Here is a 14124-nt window from a genome sequence, read left to right on the forward strand (position 1 = left end):
TAAAGAGACATGAAATTTTGTCTAATCAATAAAACGAGAAACAGCAAAAAGTTTAAAGAGATCATTCAAAATATTTAATTTTATATGCAAAAGGACATGGAATTTTTGTCTAATTGATAAAACGAGAAACAGCAAAGAGTCTAAAGAAATCATTTGAAATAAAAAGGAAGCAAAAATTAACAAGGTGTTTGCTCTATTCGGCACTGTGGTAACAATTTGGTGAGTGTTTTTTTTTCTCGGGCCTGCTTCACCATACGTCCCAGAATTAAGGAGTGACGGAAATAGTGCGAAGGAAATAAATAAAGTCAAAAGAAGGTGAACAGCGACAGCAACAGCGACGTGTTAATTATCAGCAGCATTTACGGCCACAGCCGGCAATCACCGATAGGGTGTCGCATCCACCATTCTCAGCCTTTGGTTATCCTGTGAAGCATCCGCCTGCAGTTGTTAGAGATTCGCCCGTAGAACGGCAGAAGCAACAGCAACGGCGACCATTTATTGGGGGCATTGTGACAGCTGCAGCCGACAGTGAAAGTGGTAATATTCATCAAGCGAACGATCACCATCACCACCACCACCATACTTGTACTGTAAGTTATGTTACTTTCTCTTTTAAGATACCTAACTCTGTTGTTCCCCATGAGGGGTTAAGCGTGCGCTGCCACCGCTGTGGCTGAGGTGCAGGGGCGTGCATCTGGTGGCCATGTAGGGCCGACGCTAGACGGTGACCGACTGACTCACTGGTGACAGACGCACAGCAGGAGACCGACCGGACCTTTTCGTTTCTTTTAGTTTGATTTTTTTTTTCTCTATTGTTTTTTTTCTCTTCCTTTGTCTAAAGAAAAAAAATCTAAATCCTCCGCGGCGAGGAAAGAAAAAGAGTTTCATGACAAATTGTTGATCTTTTGGTATATTGCCGTAGTCAAACCACTTTTTCTATCTTGCATAAATGATTCGAAAACTTGTTTTAGGATGCAGTGACTGATTTTGACGAATTCTTTTGTAAATAACTTTAGAGTTGTGGTTGTGTAGCAGCAATATGGACTTAAGCCATCCACTATTTGCTATGAATCTTAGTTAATGTTAGGTAGTGCAAGGAATGACAGCAAAAAGAAACATGAATTTAAAGGAACGTCGCTTTCTAAGTTACCGATCTGAAGACCTTGTCATGAGACTCTTTACTTTCATTGCCGGCTGAGTATTTGTCTTTTTCTGACAAAGAAATAAAAATAAAATAAAAAGAAAAGTCCCGTCGGTTGTCTGCCGTCTGTCTGTCCACTGTAAGTCAGTCGGTCGTCGTCTGGCGTCGGCCCTACATATGCACAACCCCTTTCTCCTTTCACCTACAGCGGTGGCAGCTGTAGCGCTTAACTGCTCATCGGGGACACAAAACAACAGGGGAATAAATAACTAAAGTAACTTACAATACAATCCTCTCGCGATGTCGTGGCTGTCTCCTTCGGCGGCTCCTGTCCACGGCAAGGAAGTAGGAAGTTCGTCTCACGTCGTCGGCACAATCACAACACAGCTGGGATGTAGGTGCATGTGGGTGCACGTAATTCATAAGCTACTGGAAAATTATTCTTCTTCCTCTTAACACATCTTGATTGAGGCAAACACATTGATCCTTGTTTTTTTCCTTTATTTTTATATAGTTTTACAATCGTAGAATTCAATATGTATATAAATATTTTTTTATTTTTTTTTTGTTTGTTTCAAAAGCACGCATACAAAAAGAAATTTTTTTTTCCTTTTTTTTTTTATGTTATACAGAGTTGATTGGTTATATATTCTGTCTATAAATATATATATATATATATTTAGATTTTATACAATTATTTACACAAAGGATTTAATTTGTAAACTTTTGTTGGCAGAAGAAAAATTTCTTCGTCGCGAGAACACACACAAAATGCTTCTTTTAATTGTTCCACCTTCTTTTTTTTATTGGTTTTTTTCTGTTATTTGAGGTTTTAATTAAAATTTATCCTTTTTTGAACTTCGATTTTCAGTTCGAGCCCATACTTCAGAAAAAGAAAAAAACAACCACGGCTCAGCCGTACAATCAAAAAACAATAGAAAGGCAAGCGCACTCGTTGAGGTCTACACTGCAACTTCACTAGAACTAAACTCAACTTAAAACTATCCCCTCTGACTTAAATTTTAAAACGCAGACAGACTCCTCCTTCTTACTCAATTTCCCTCTTTTTATTCCTGTTTCTCTCTCTATAACGGCTTGCCGCTACTCTCACAAGAGCAAGCATAGATCCCGCAAAATCATACGATTTTGCCTATGCTTGCAAAAGCAAAAGGAAAAAAAAGAGTACCGCAAAATCATGCGATTTCGCCTGTTGCTATGCAAAAAGGAAAAAAGAAGAGAATAAAATACTCATATCCCGCAAGATCATGTGATTTATAAACAGTATCACAAAATCGCATGATTTTGTCTAACGGCATGCCGTTATTCCGATACTTGCGGTTGATACAGACCGACAGACACCCTACCCGAGGTTTGTTCGCGGCCGTTACAACCTGACACATCTTCTTTCCTCTCTGTAACGTTGTGTTTCGTTCATTTAAATTTTTGCTCTTTCTGCGCAATTGTGCAAGTTATGTATACATACACATATGGTTTTTTTTTTTTTGGATATAAATACACATATGTACCCTTTTTCTTCAATTTATATTTTACTATCTTTGGTTTTTAAATGTATGCATATAGTTGTTGTCTAGTGTGTTTTGTTGGCAATCATTTGAAGATTTGAAGAAGCTTATTCGATTCATTTAATTTCGTTTGTAACACTTTACAATTTTTTTTTTTGCGACGATGTCATCTGGTATACTCAGAGTTGGCGAATAGTTGTTATTTTCGTTGTTCTAATTGTCAATTGCACACTCCAAAAGACTCTTAATGCCGTTATAAATGTTTGGTACAGCTAGTGAAGGCCCAACAAATGGAAACTGGTTACCATTAGGGTTGTTGAATCTGACTCGCATACATCGATTACCTGCAGTAATCCTATATATTAAATAAATATGTATTTTGCAAATAATATAAATAAAAATCATGTGTAAAAAAAAAAATATATATAAACTGTATATATTTAAATGTATATGTATACATTTTTATATATATTATTATTATATATATATATATATATATATATATAAGGAAAATACAAAAAGTACTGTTTTGGTCCTGTTTGGTCTCTCACAGGCATCATGGCCAGAAGAAAATCATTAGTAGGCCAGTGTGAAGAATGGCCCATCTGTTTTAGCAACATTTTAAGCTGCATTCTAATGTATATCAATATATGACAAATAAGCAAAAAAGTAAAGTATTATTATTACGTCTGCTTATTTTCCATAAAATTGCATAAAACTTTCACAATTATTTATTTTTAAATTTTTTATACACATTTCTTTTATATATTCTCCAATTTTTACAAATGTGCTCTATACCGTTGCATTATATATTATTATGTTACTGCAATACGCTACAAATTATTCCCTTTATCATTATTGGGCCAAAGTTCAATTTGTTTACACTGGTTTTGGGTACTACAGCAACGATACGAAAAATTTGTCGGTGTTTTCGGAAATTGTTTTAGCTTCGTCTAGCTGGTAGACGTGCTGTAAGCGGAGCACAGCCGTTTTCTAATCTCATATTCCTAACTAATCAAGAAATGTTGTAACGTCCGCGAACGGACGTAGGGTAGGGTGTCGGTCGGTCCGTGTCAAACAAAGACATTGCAGTAACGGCATCCCGTTATGCAAAATCGCGTGATTTTGCGGTTCTTTCCTTTTTTTTGCAAGAGTAGCGGCTAGTCGCTATGTAGCAATGCAAAAAAAAAAAAAAGAAAGGAAAGAAAGAAAAGAAAAAATCATGCGAGGGGATAGTTTTAAGTTGAATTTGGTTCTGGCGGAGTTGAAGTGTAGACGTCAACGAGTGCGGTTGCTTTTCTATTGTTTTTTGATTGTATGGCTGAGCTGAAATTAGAAATAAATTAACTCGGAAAACATCGAAATTCAAAAAAGGATAAATTTTAATTAAAACCTTAAAGTAAAGCAACAAAAGCGACGGTAACAACGTTTTTTTCTTCTGTATTTTTTTTTACTTGGCTAGTGCTAATAAATTTGGTGTGCCCACACACGTATTATAAAATTAACAGTAAGAAGAAACAGTGGAGAGAACATCGTGCATAGTCAAGCGACGATTAGAGATTCATTACGACAACAATTTTGAAAAAAATACTTTCTTTCGGGATTTGTATGAAGTTCCTGTAAAACCAAAACTGAATAAATTAAAGATATACAGAGATATAGTTCTGTTGTTATTAGTTGTAATCTCGGCATTTACTCAAAAAAAAAAAAAAACACGTTCAAAATAAGTAACAAAAATGAAAACCAATTAAATAAAAGTAGAAACCAAAATCTTAAAAGGAAAAATAAGAAACATTTGCGTGTATTGTTGAGCCAAAAAAAAGCTCCCCTAACTGGGATTATTGCTGAATTTGTCCTCTACACGCTTTGATTCCTTTTCTTTAAGTTTTGCAAACCTACAAAATTCTCCAAAATAATCAATCAATAGAGTGAAAAACAAGTGAAAGCAAGAACGAATTGTGCAAGAAAAACGAAGTGAAGGCTATACAAATTCCCTTCTTTAAGCAAAATCATTTGTAAGAAAAAAAGGGGGAAAAGAAAAATTGGTTATCTCAATCAGCAAACAGCGAAGCAAAAAATTGTTTAAAAATGTTCAGATAAAGCATATAAAAGCTGTTTCGTGCCACCGTAAGTAGATAAGCGGAAAAAAAAAGGAAGGAATAGTCGATCATATGTACAAGAATACATACATAGGAGAGGTTTTGTGGATTGTTTTGCTATGTTTCTTTCTGAATAAAAGAAAAGAAAGGAGTGTTTCTAAAGCGTGTTTTTTTCTGCTTACTTTTGTTACCTTGCCTTCATTGAGCAAATAGGGCAATTATAATTCAATAGAAGCAAAAAAAAAAAAAAAGAAAAGAAAAAGGTTTGGATAAGTATGATTTGATAAATCGAAAGCAATAAAAATGAAAGCAATTGAAAGCAGTTGAAAGAAAAAAAAGAAGTTAACAAAAACACAACTAATATCGACGATGCGAGAAGAAAAAAATCGAAATTTTTTTTAGAAAAGCTTCGCAATTTTGTTCTTTTGCTTAAAAAAAAAAAAACGGTGAAGAACATTTGAAGGCTGGGAAGTGTGTTTTTGTGACATCAGATAACTTCGTTTAGGAAACGGTAAACTCTCGCTCAAATTAAAGGTGGAAAGGAACACTGTTGGATTCACTTGATTGATGGGAGTGGTGATTTTTGTACGCATAGCGTCAAGATAAAAATTACCTACATGTGGCTTGCCATTGATGCTGTTTGAAAATTTGTAATTTTGCCACGGGAAAACCACGAATAAAATTGTGTTCTCAAGTTTCATCATCCTCTTCATCATCAGATATACGCCACATCTCATCGACAGCGAACAGCAGATATCAACAGCGACCATCACAGAGGCCGTCAGCACTACAGAAGGGAGCACGACGTAATTTTGAAGAGAGAAAGCATGTTAGTCAGGTATTTACCTTTCCTTTTTTTTGTGTCCCAGGTTTCCTGTGAGTCACAATGAGGCTAAGGCCGAACATGCCACTGCCTTAGTAGGAGTGCGATGTAGGGGGGGTGCACGCGTGGGGGAACCGTAGGGGGACATAGGACGGATACACACGGACTCACTCTAGACGGACGAAGCACAGGCTACCGACATAAAACATTTTCCCTTTTTGTGTGTTTTTTTTCCTTCTTTGTCATACGGCTCAGAAAGCTAAGCCCCATCAATTAAATCGCTCTACCGGCCAGCGGAGCTAGACCCGTGACAATGTTTATGCTAAGTTCCAGCTGCCTATTCTCATTTTAACGATGGGGATGATTCACAAAATCTGCCCATCAAATTGAGGAAGTTCCTGTAAACCTAGCGTTAAAGTTTAATAAAAACGCTATGTAAAAATATGTCTTATACATTACCGCATGTATGTATATATTAAGCTTCTTACTTACATAAACAACGACTGCGAGTAGGATTTGGAAAAGTTTTCACGAAGTTTTAAATTAAAACTAAATATTGAAGTACCCTATGCATTTTTCATATTTTATTGCGCTATTATTCGAATATCATTTCATAAAAGTTTATAATTAAATCGAGTTAAAATCTAATAATAATAGCCAGAATAAGTGCATTTTATAAATCTGTTCCAATTGGAGTATTGGTTGCTATTTTTAATGACCGATTTTACTTTGACAATTGTTTCTGCAAAAAAAATTTCCATATTAATTTGTATTTATTTCAAATTGTTTGCTTGTTTCATATTATTAATGAGCGGTTATGGAGGATATATTTTTTTTCGTTTCACATCTGATATTACTTTTTCTTATTATTATTATTATTATAAATTTAGCCAGAGAATGATTCTTAAGACTAAAGTCTTAAAGCACTAGCATTCTAAAGATTTCGGCTTTTATTAAAAACTCTACCCACGACATTGGAATTGATAGTCGAGACCCTTGCCTACTCGACCACTCAGGCGGATTTAATTTTTCTTATTCTAATATTACATATCATTTTTCGGAGATGAACTTTTGATTTTGAAGCTGAGTTACCTTCACTTTGTTACTGATGAATATGCAATGAATGCCAAATTTCGTGTACAATTGTCCAGTTTGCCCCTTTTATAATGGTATCGTATTTTTAATATTCTGAAAATGGGGATTAATATTTTGTGGGAATATGAATGTGTAACATTAGATATATTACCACTCACCTAAATTAAAATTCTTATCACGGTTTTCCACACCACCTTTGAGGTATCGTGACAGGCGCGTTGCCAATTTAGTATTCTGAAAATGGGGATTAATATTTTGTGGGAATATGAATGTGTAACATTAGATATATTACCACTCACCTAAGTTAAAATTCTTATCACGGTTTTCCACACCACCTTTGAGGTATCGTGACAGACGCGTTGCCAATTGTTTTGAATGGTTGGACCACGTGTATGCCTACACCATTATGAAGTTATTTTAAAACTCTAATAATATTTGAAATGATAATAGTAAATAAATATAAGCCGTATTACATACATACATAATACATAAAAACATAAAAAATATATATAAATAAGTAAGGATCGCTGGAGGTGTGTTGATATCTGCAAAGATAAATTAATGTAATTATTATATTTTATATGTAAAGGTGACCACAAACTTACGGAAATATCGAATTCCGCTGAAGGGATTGTGCAGGCGTATGCTTTCTTTTTAAACTAAAACGAAATAAAAAGAAATGATATTATTATACATAATCATAAGTAAAGATAAATGCAAACCTAACTTTGCATACAGCGAATCTTCATTTACATGAGGTGATGAGCGGAGAGTTGGACTTGAGCAGACAGGGCTGACCTGTGAGCAGATCCTCGAAGATCCTCCTCATAGATGCTGAATAGCCTAAACTCTTCTTCAGCCTCGGGTTAAGTTTCGTAATTCATATTTTTCATTAGAAAGTAATCGTCGTGGGACTTTGCATACAGCGAATCTTCATTTACATGAGGTGATAAGCGGAGAGTTGAACTTGAGCCGACAGGGCTGACCTGTGAGCAGATCCTCCTCATAGATGTTCAATGGCCTAAACTCTTCTTCAGCCTCGGGTTCAGTTTCGTAATTCATATTTTTCATTAGAAAGTAATCGTCGTGCGTTGTGAAACCGCTTGCATATTTGGATATCTGCATGTTCGTTAATCGGTTGGGGGTTTTAAGATCGCATCCGATGACCCGGTTCTTTTTCTTCTGGTGACCGCTATCTTAGTGAAAAAGAATTCAAAAAGGTCCGGGCTTACCCTGTATGAAGCTATAGTTATATCAGGGTAAGCCTGAAATTTTTTATGGTCATCCGTGTGTCAGCCGCAAATGTTTCGTTAAAATAATCGCTGACAGCTTGCAGTTCGATTTTGAGCTTCTCCCAATTGGTGGCCCATATGAAGTTCCAATGGAAGACGTTTGCGATTTGTACGAGGACTGAGTGAAATTGTGGAGAAAAGTGAAGGTGTTTGAATTGATTGCAGCTTATCATATACCAGGGTGATGATATTGTTTGTATGGAGACACTCAGCGCCCAGCATCCAGAGCTGGGCGCGTTTCTTTGCGATAATTTCGTTTGGGAGGAGAAGTCAAATAACTTGTTTTTCTTTGTTTTTGCTTTCAATCCGTCTAATATGTGGATTTAGTCGTATATTAATAATATATCGTTGTAAATTAATAATATAGGCCTACTGCTGCCGTCTGTTCGTTTGCATTTATATAGTCCATTTACAAAATTTTTGTTGGGCGCAAGAGGGGCCATGTGTGTGTATCGTACTATTATAACAACTACACTATTGTTATGAAATTTGCTTATACTAAGATATAGTTCGTATCACTGGTTCGTGGATATTTTGATCAAGAGGAATACACTTCAAAGTTGTTTTATTTTACTACTTTGTCTTTCACAACAGTAGGAGTATTTATTTACACTTATATTTCTTACATGTAGGATTATTCACAACTTATTTTGGCCGTACTCCTAGCTCAAATGTTCTTGCCCAACTAACTCTCCCTTCCACAAATATTCTATTTATGTACATTTTTAAAAGCATGTTACTATACCTAAATTTATGGTTTTATTTCTAATCCCAGCCTGCTTTTCCTCTTATCGTTTTGATCGGCTTGTAGCTGCATGAGGCGCCTGCGAATGGTCATTTGGATTTTCCTTCTTTAGGGAATTTATTATTACGAAAATTACTTAGCTGACATTAACTAGATCTGGGATTTTCGTAACACTATTATAACCTCCGTTTCAATAAACTATAAGCCATTTATTGAAATTCGTGTCAATCGGTAGACATAATGTGGATTGATAACAACGCGGAGTGTAAACAACTAGAGTAATGAGTATAAAACTAGAATAATGTACATGTAATACAATAATAAAACATGTACAATAATTGATAATTGATAATGAATTTACAGAAGAACGAAATAACAGAACATTTGAATAATATAATAATAGCATATAATCAGCTTGGAGTACATACATCGGAGATTGCTTTAATTACTGATAAATGGCTAAAGGAAAGAAATGAACACCTATAAGATTTTAAAGATAATAGATTTTTTAAATAACATTCATTGCCACTTCTCTCACCCAAGCGCACATAGAGAGATCATACAAAAGTTAAGCGTCAATAACTTGACTTCAAAATATAGAAGACTTTGTTAACTAATTCGTGTGGAATCTCACACTGATTTAAAATTAAATGCATTTTATACAAGAGTATCTTTCAACACAATTGCAGGGAATAAAGAATCAACCACGGGTTTGACAACTCCTAAAGAGTGTAGGATTGTAAAATTAGTATTTGCATATTCTAAAAATTGAAATCATCAAGTACACGGATTCAAATCTCACTGCGGTAAAGTTAAAAGTTTAAAGTTTACGTTGGTAGCTATAGTAAGCGGTCAGTCGACGAAGGAGTGGTACACACTCGTAACATTACATTAAAGGCTTAAAGGGGAAAACTTTTTTACAATTTATTTTGATGATATTTATTTCAGTTTTCTATAACTGTACAATTTGTGTTTTGGATATTATTTTTTATTACGTATTGACGGTATAAACTATTTAGGCTATTCGAAATTGCTAGAAACAAAGGAGACGCCAAAGAGATTTCCAGAAAAAGTATGTAAATCTCTGCTGGATTTTCTTCGCAATGAATGAAATATATTTTAAATAAAGGAAATGAATGCACTTACCATCAATATATATTATTTCATAGCTTTGTTAAAATTGTTTAAAATAAAATTTATAATTTTATAATTTTTGGGAATTTGTCTATTTCACTTTTACGTAAACGTTTAACAAATTTCTTTTTATAATTTTTACCTTTTTTCTTCCTCCTTTTAAATTTTTTTTCGCAATTATTCAAAACGGCTAAAAGCCGTCATCTGGTTTGTTTCTATACATCGTTTCTTAAATGAATTCCCTTTTGCCGAGAATGGAGAGAGCACAGAGATGCTTCCAATAAATGCAAATCCTCGACCGTTAAAAATTTCCTCGACCATGAAAAATTTCCCCGACAATACCAAAATCCACGATAGTGAAAAACAATTTTGTACATTTATATACATTTATACATAAATATGAATGCCCGTCCGCACGTACAACTTTGAAATATCTACAAGAGCATAAGAAATTTTCTAATTGTGTTAGCGCTTATTCTGTCTTCTGCTCTGTTTCTCGAGTACTAATAGCATATAATGCAATATAATAATATGCCTTGGCTTTTACAAAACCCCACGTTGCCTCGCCAGAAGAGTTTAAAAGTTATGTCAACCGCTTCCAACATTCATAAGCAAAGCGTTTGATTTGGTTAACCATAACTTACTTATTTTTAAACTCCAAGCCTTTGGCTTCCCTTTCTATTTAGTGGAATGGATAAGCTCTTATCGGCACAATAGATCCTTCAGGGTTCTGTTTAACTTCATCACCTCGGATGAATTCACCCGACGTCTGGCGTACCCCAAGGCAGCCACTTAGGTCCCATTTTATTTAGTTTATACATTAATGATCTCCCAGATTAATTCCAGTCAGATCTTAAAGTACGCTAATGATGTGAAACTGTTTTCTTCTTGCTCTCTAGAATCGCAATCACACCACCTTCAAAGTGATTTGAATAATTTGGTGAAAAAAGCTTTAATGTCCCCAACCGCTTCTCTAGGCACTTTACCTTCTTTAAGCTTAGTCAATGTAAATATAATTATGAGCTGTTTAACCTGCTCAGAGATGTTTACAAGAATCTATCACTTATTCTCATTATCCGACTCTTTAAAGTCCATTAAAGCAACATTGCTTAATGGGCGCAATTTACCTATGTCGTACTTAAACTACCTCTTAACTTTAAAATGTCACGATGAGTCGAAAACCAATTGTTGTTAACTATTATCGGTTGCCAAGGTTGTGGGTGTGACTCTATGCTAGTTGTGTACATGCTTTTTTTTCTTTTTTTTTCTTCCTATTTGTTTTATTTTACTTACACTAAGTTTTAATATTAATTAATTTAAGATTTACTTTAAGAGTCAATTGAGCTCGACTGTCAAAATTTTTAGTTCAGTTTCTTCTATAAGTGAAATAAATAAATAAATAAATCCTAATTCTCTTGGCCTAACTCAGCACTCCCACTCAGAGTGAGATTTCTTTTTGAATTGTAATAGAATAAAAGGTAAAAAACAAATTATATAAAAAAATGTTTTTATCGTTTTTAACATAATTAACTTAGGCTAAAGAAGTAAAGTCTACAACCAAATGAGGACGAGGGTCAGCTGTTACGTCTACTGGCCCTATCTTCTAGAAAAGAGACACTAGATGATTAGACGAGTCGTTTTAATGAAGTGAGGTTTTTTGATATTATCTTTTCGAAGTATGATCAGACGCTCCGAATACGAATCTTCGAATTTTGGAAAAGTTTTGGTATTCACAATGTATATATTTAATAGTAGAACTACCGATTTGTTGCATATACTTATTTTTTTCAAACGGAATCATTTTGATTTCCTCTTTTATGAATTCACACAGATGCACAAGCGGAGAAAAGAAGCTAAAATTAGACACAAGCCTTCTTTGAATGGTTAAAAAATGGTTTTAATTAGCCTATATGCACGCCCGCAATAGATGAGAAACTGAGAAAATCTCGAAAAAATGCCTGCACTTTCTCTACATTTTCGTCCATAACTTTTAATCCCGAGAAATTATTTCTAAAACCTGTAAGTCACGTATCCCACATTCAGTCGAAAATTGGTTCTAATTGGTCTAGTAATCGGTCCAAAATCAACGATGAGGTTTTAATTCTATTTTTTTGGCAATTTCCGTTAACTCAATTGGAATTAATATTGCAGCGTTATTTGGGCATGTCAGCAAACCGACCGAAATATATTCATCGTTATTCACGGCTGTTTAATTTTCTTCTGCATTGTGGACATTTATATAAACCTAGGAAGCACTATGGATCGTTTTTCATCATAAAATATAAGAAATAAGGCCTTTTGGCGTACAAGGATGTTATATTTCGTAACGATCCTTGTATGAGAGGATGTCCAAAAAGTAGGTCTACATGATCCGTATATGATATAGTTAAGTTTTATATCAAATTATTCCTACGATCCGCTCTTTGTCATAAAATATCAATAATTAGACATAAACAAGTAAGAACATTATAGCCGGGCAACTAATACATACCCTACAACACTTCGCCTAATACAGATAGTTATTGGCCCGTTTTGGTAATAATACATAAAAAGGTACACACTATTTTCATGCGAAATTTCATGAAAGCTCAGATATTGGAAGGTTACATTTTCTCTCCAAGTAAGAGTTTCGTTTCGTGATATATATGTTGCGGTCCAAAAAAAGAGGCCGATGTGATCCAGATTCCCTACCGTTAATTTTTTTGCTGAAATGCTACTATGAATTAATTTAATATAAAATATTCCGAAGGACTTACAACTGACGAGATATCTTGTATGGAGTGGGGCTAAAAAACAGGCCCATGTGTTTCAAATTAGGTCCACTTAATATTTTTATTTCGTTACTCCCGTGAACAAATTGTTGTCACCAAAAACTTAACAGTTAGTCCTTATTAGCATCTAAGGGTTTGCGTTAACTCTACAAAATTTGGACCGCGCAGGCCTATTTTTGGCTGCTACCCAATATAAAGACTTTCAAGAAAAAAAATTTTTTTAGAGCCGAAAAGTTTAAGTTTTAATATTTTATAACAAAACTTCATCCACAATAGTAATTTCATATAAAAATTTAATGAGCGCACCTCAATTTTTGAGACTCTTGGGCATAACCATTCTTACGTAAAGTAAGCCTTTATTTGCAGGTTTTAATATACAGTTCCATAATGTTAAGTTATATATAAAAACATTATATAATTTTTTATGTTTTATTCCAAAAATACGAATTATGTTATAAAACGTGAGTAGGGTGTTTTATAATCAGCTTAGCCGACCATAATGTTTTCAGTTGTTATGTGTTCCAATTATAAACTAAATTTTCACTGTAGACCAACCATAATTTCTTTTGTAATAAATGTCAATTGTTTTTATTTTATGAATAGGTAATATGGATTTCGTAACAATATTTTTTGCACTATTTTTTAGGAGAATATTTATAGTTTTCTGATTCACATGATTTTTTAAATTTGTGGAACATATCCCATTACTTTTCGTATATTGCATATATATTATACAAGATTTTTTACACGAATTTTTAGGGAACATCGCGTAAAAAGAGACTTCGATGTATTTAACGTTTAATTGTGTTTCAACTGAACTTTTATTACGATATGCATCAATGTTCTCATTCAGTGTTATTAATAATTATTATACAGGGACTCAACCAATGGATTTGAGCAGTAAAGCATTTCGTACATTTTGTAAAATTTATAAAATTAGAATATTTAATGTGTTATATTTAGTGCCAGTTACTTTAAACTTTCATCTATTGTGAAATTTTAAATATTTGAACATTTTCTTTATTTTTACTTTTCAACTTTGGCAATCCTTCATTAAAGAATTAAATCTGAGATAAGCGTCTTGCAAAGTGCGTTGTCTTTTCTATGCCAATGTGTTTGTATAAAAATTGCTAACATCTGAACATTCTTCTCAATAATTTGTGTAAAAATTGCCTACATCTGAGAATAAGCGTATAAAAGTTGCCTACATCTGAGAATAAGCGTCCACATTTGTTTACGTTTCTCAATAATTGAAAATGTGCTTGTATAAAAATTGCTAACACCTGAAAGTAAGCGTTTCTTATTCTCAATAATTTGTATAAAAATTGCTTACATCTGAGCATAAGCGTACATACACACATTTTATTTATGCAGCCAGCTTTCCCAATGATGTAAATAAATTGACAAAGAGCCGAGACCAAAGTACATATTATCAACTATTTAACTGATATGCAGCTGGCCCAGCATAATAAATACTGAAAAATCATCAATGCAATAACGA

The 14124-nt window shown here is 33.9% G+C and overlaps 1 long non-coding RNA gene across 4 annotated transcripts; it reads right to left on the minus strand.

The window, feature by feature from the left end:
* Positions 1 to 4965: 4965 nt before the first annotated feature.
* Positions 4966 to 6764, minus strand: LOC119640333. Of its 4 annotated transcripts, none has more exons than XR_005247653.1 (4): positions 6679 to 6764; positions 6079 to 6328; positions 5610 to 5992; positions 4966 to 5550 (listed from the first exon to the last, which is right to left on the minus strand). It is a non-coding gene; the product is annotated as an uncharacterized LOC119640333 (long non-coding RNA). The 4 variants fall into 4 exon arrangements; XR_005247652.1 differs by having other exon boundaries at positions 6634 to 6693; XR_005247654.1 differs by lacking the exon at positions 6679 to 6764 and having other exon boundaries at positions 5610 to 5984; positions 6079 to 6465.
* Between the last annotated feature and the right edge of the window lie 7360 nt (positions 6765 to 14124).

Source organism: Glossina fuscipes, unplaced genomic scaffold, assembly GCF_014805625.2.
Source record: "Glossina fuscipes isolate IAEA_lab_2018 unplaced genomic scaffold, Yale_Gfus_2 119, whole genome shotgun sequence".
Lineage (NCBI taxonomy): Eukaryota > Metazoa > Arthropoda > Insecta > Diptera > Glossinidae > Glossina > Glossina fuscipes.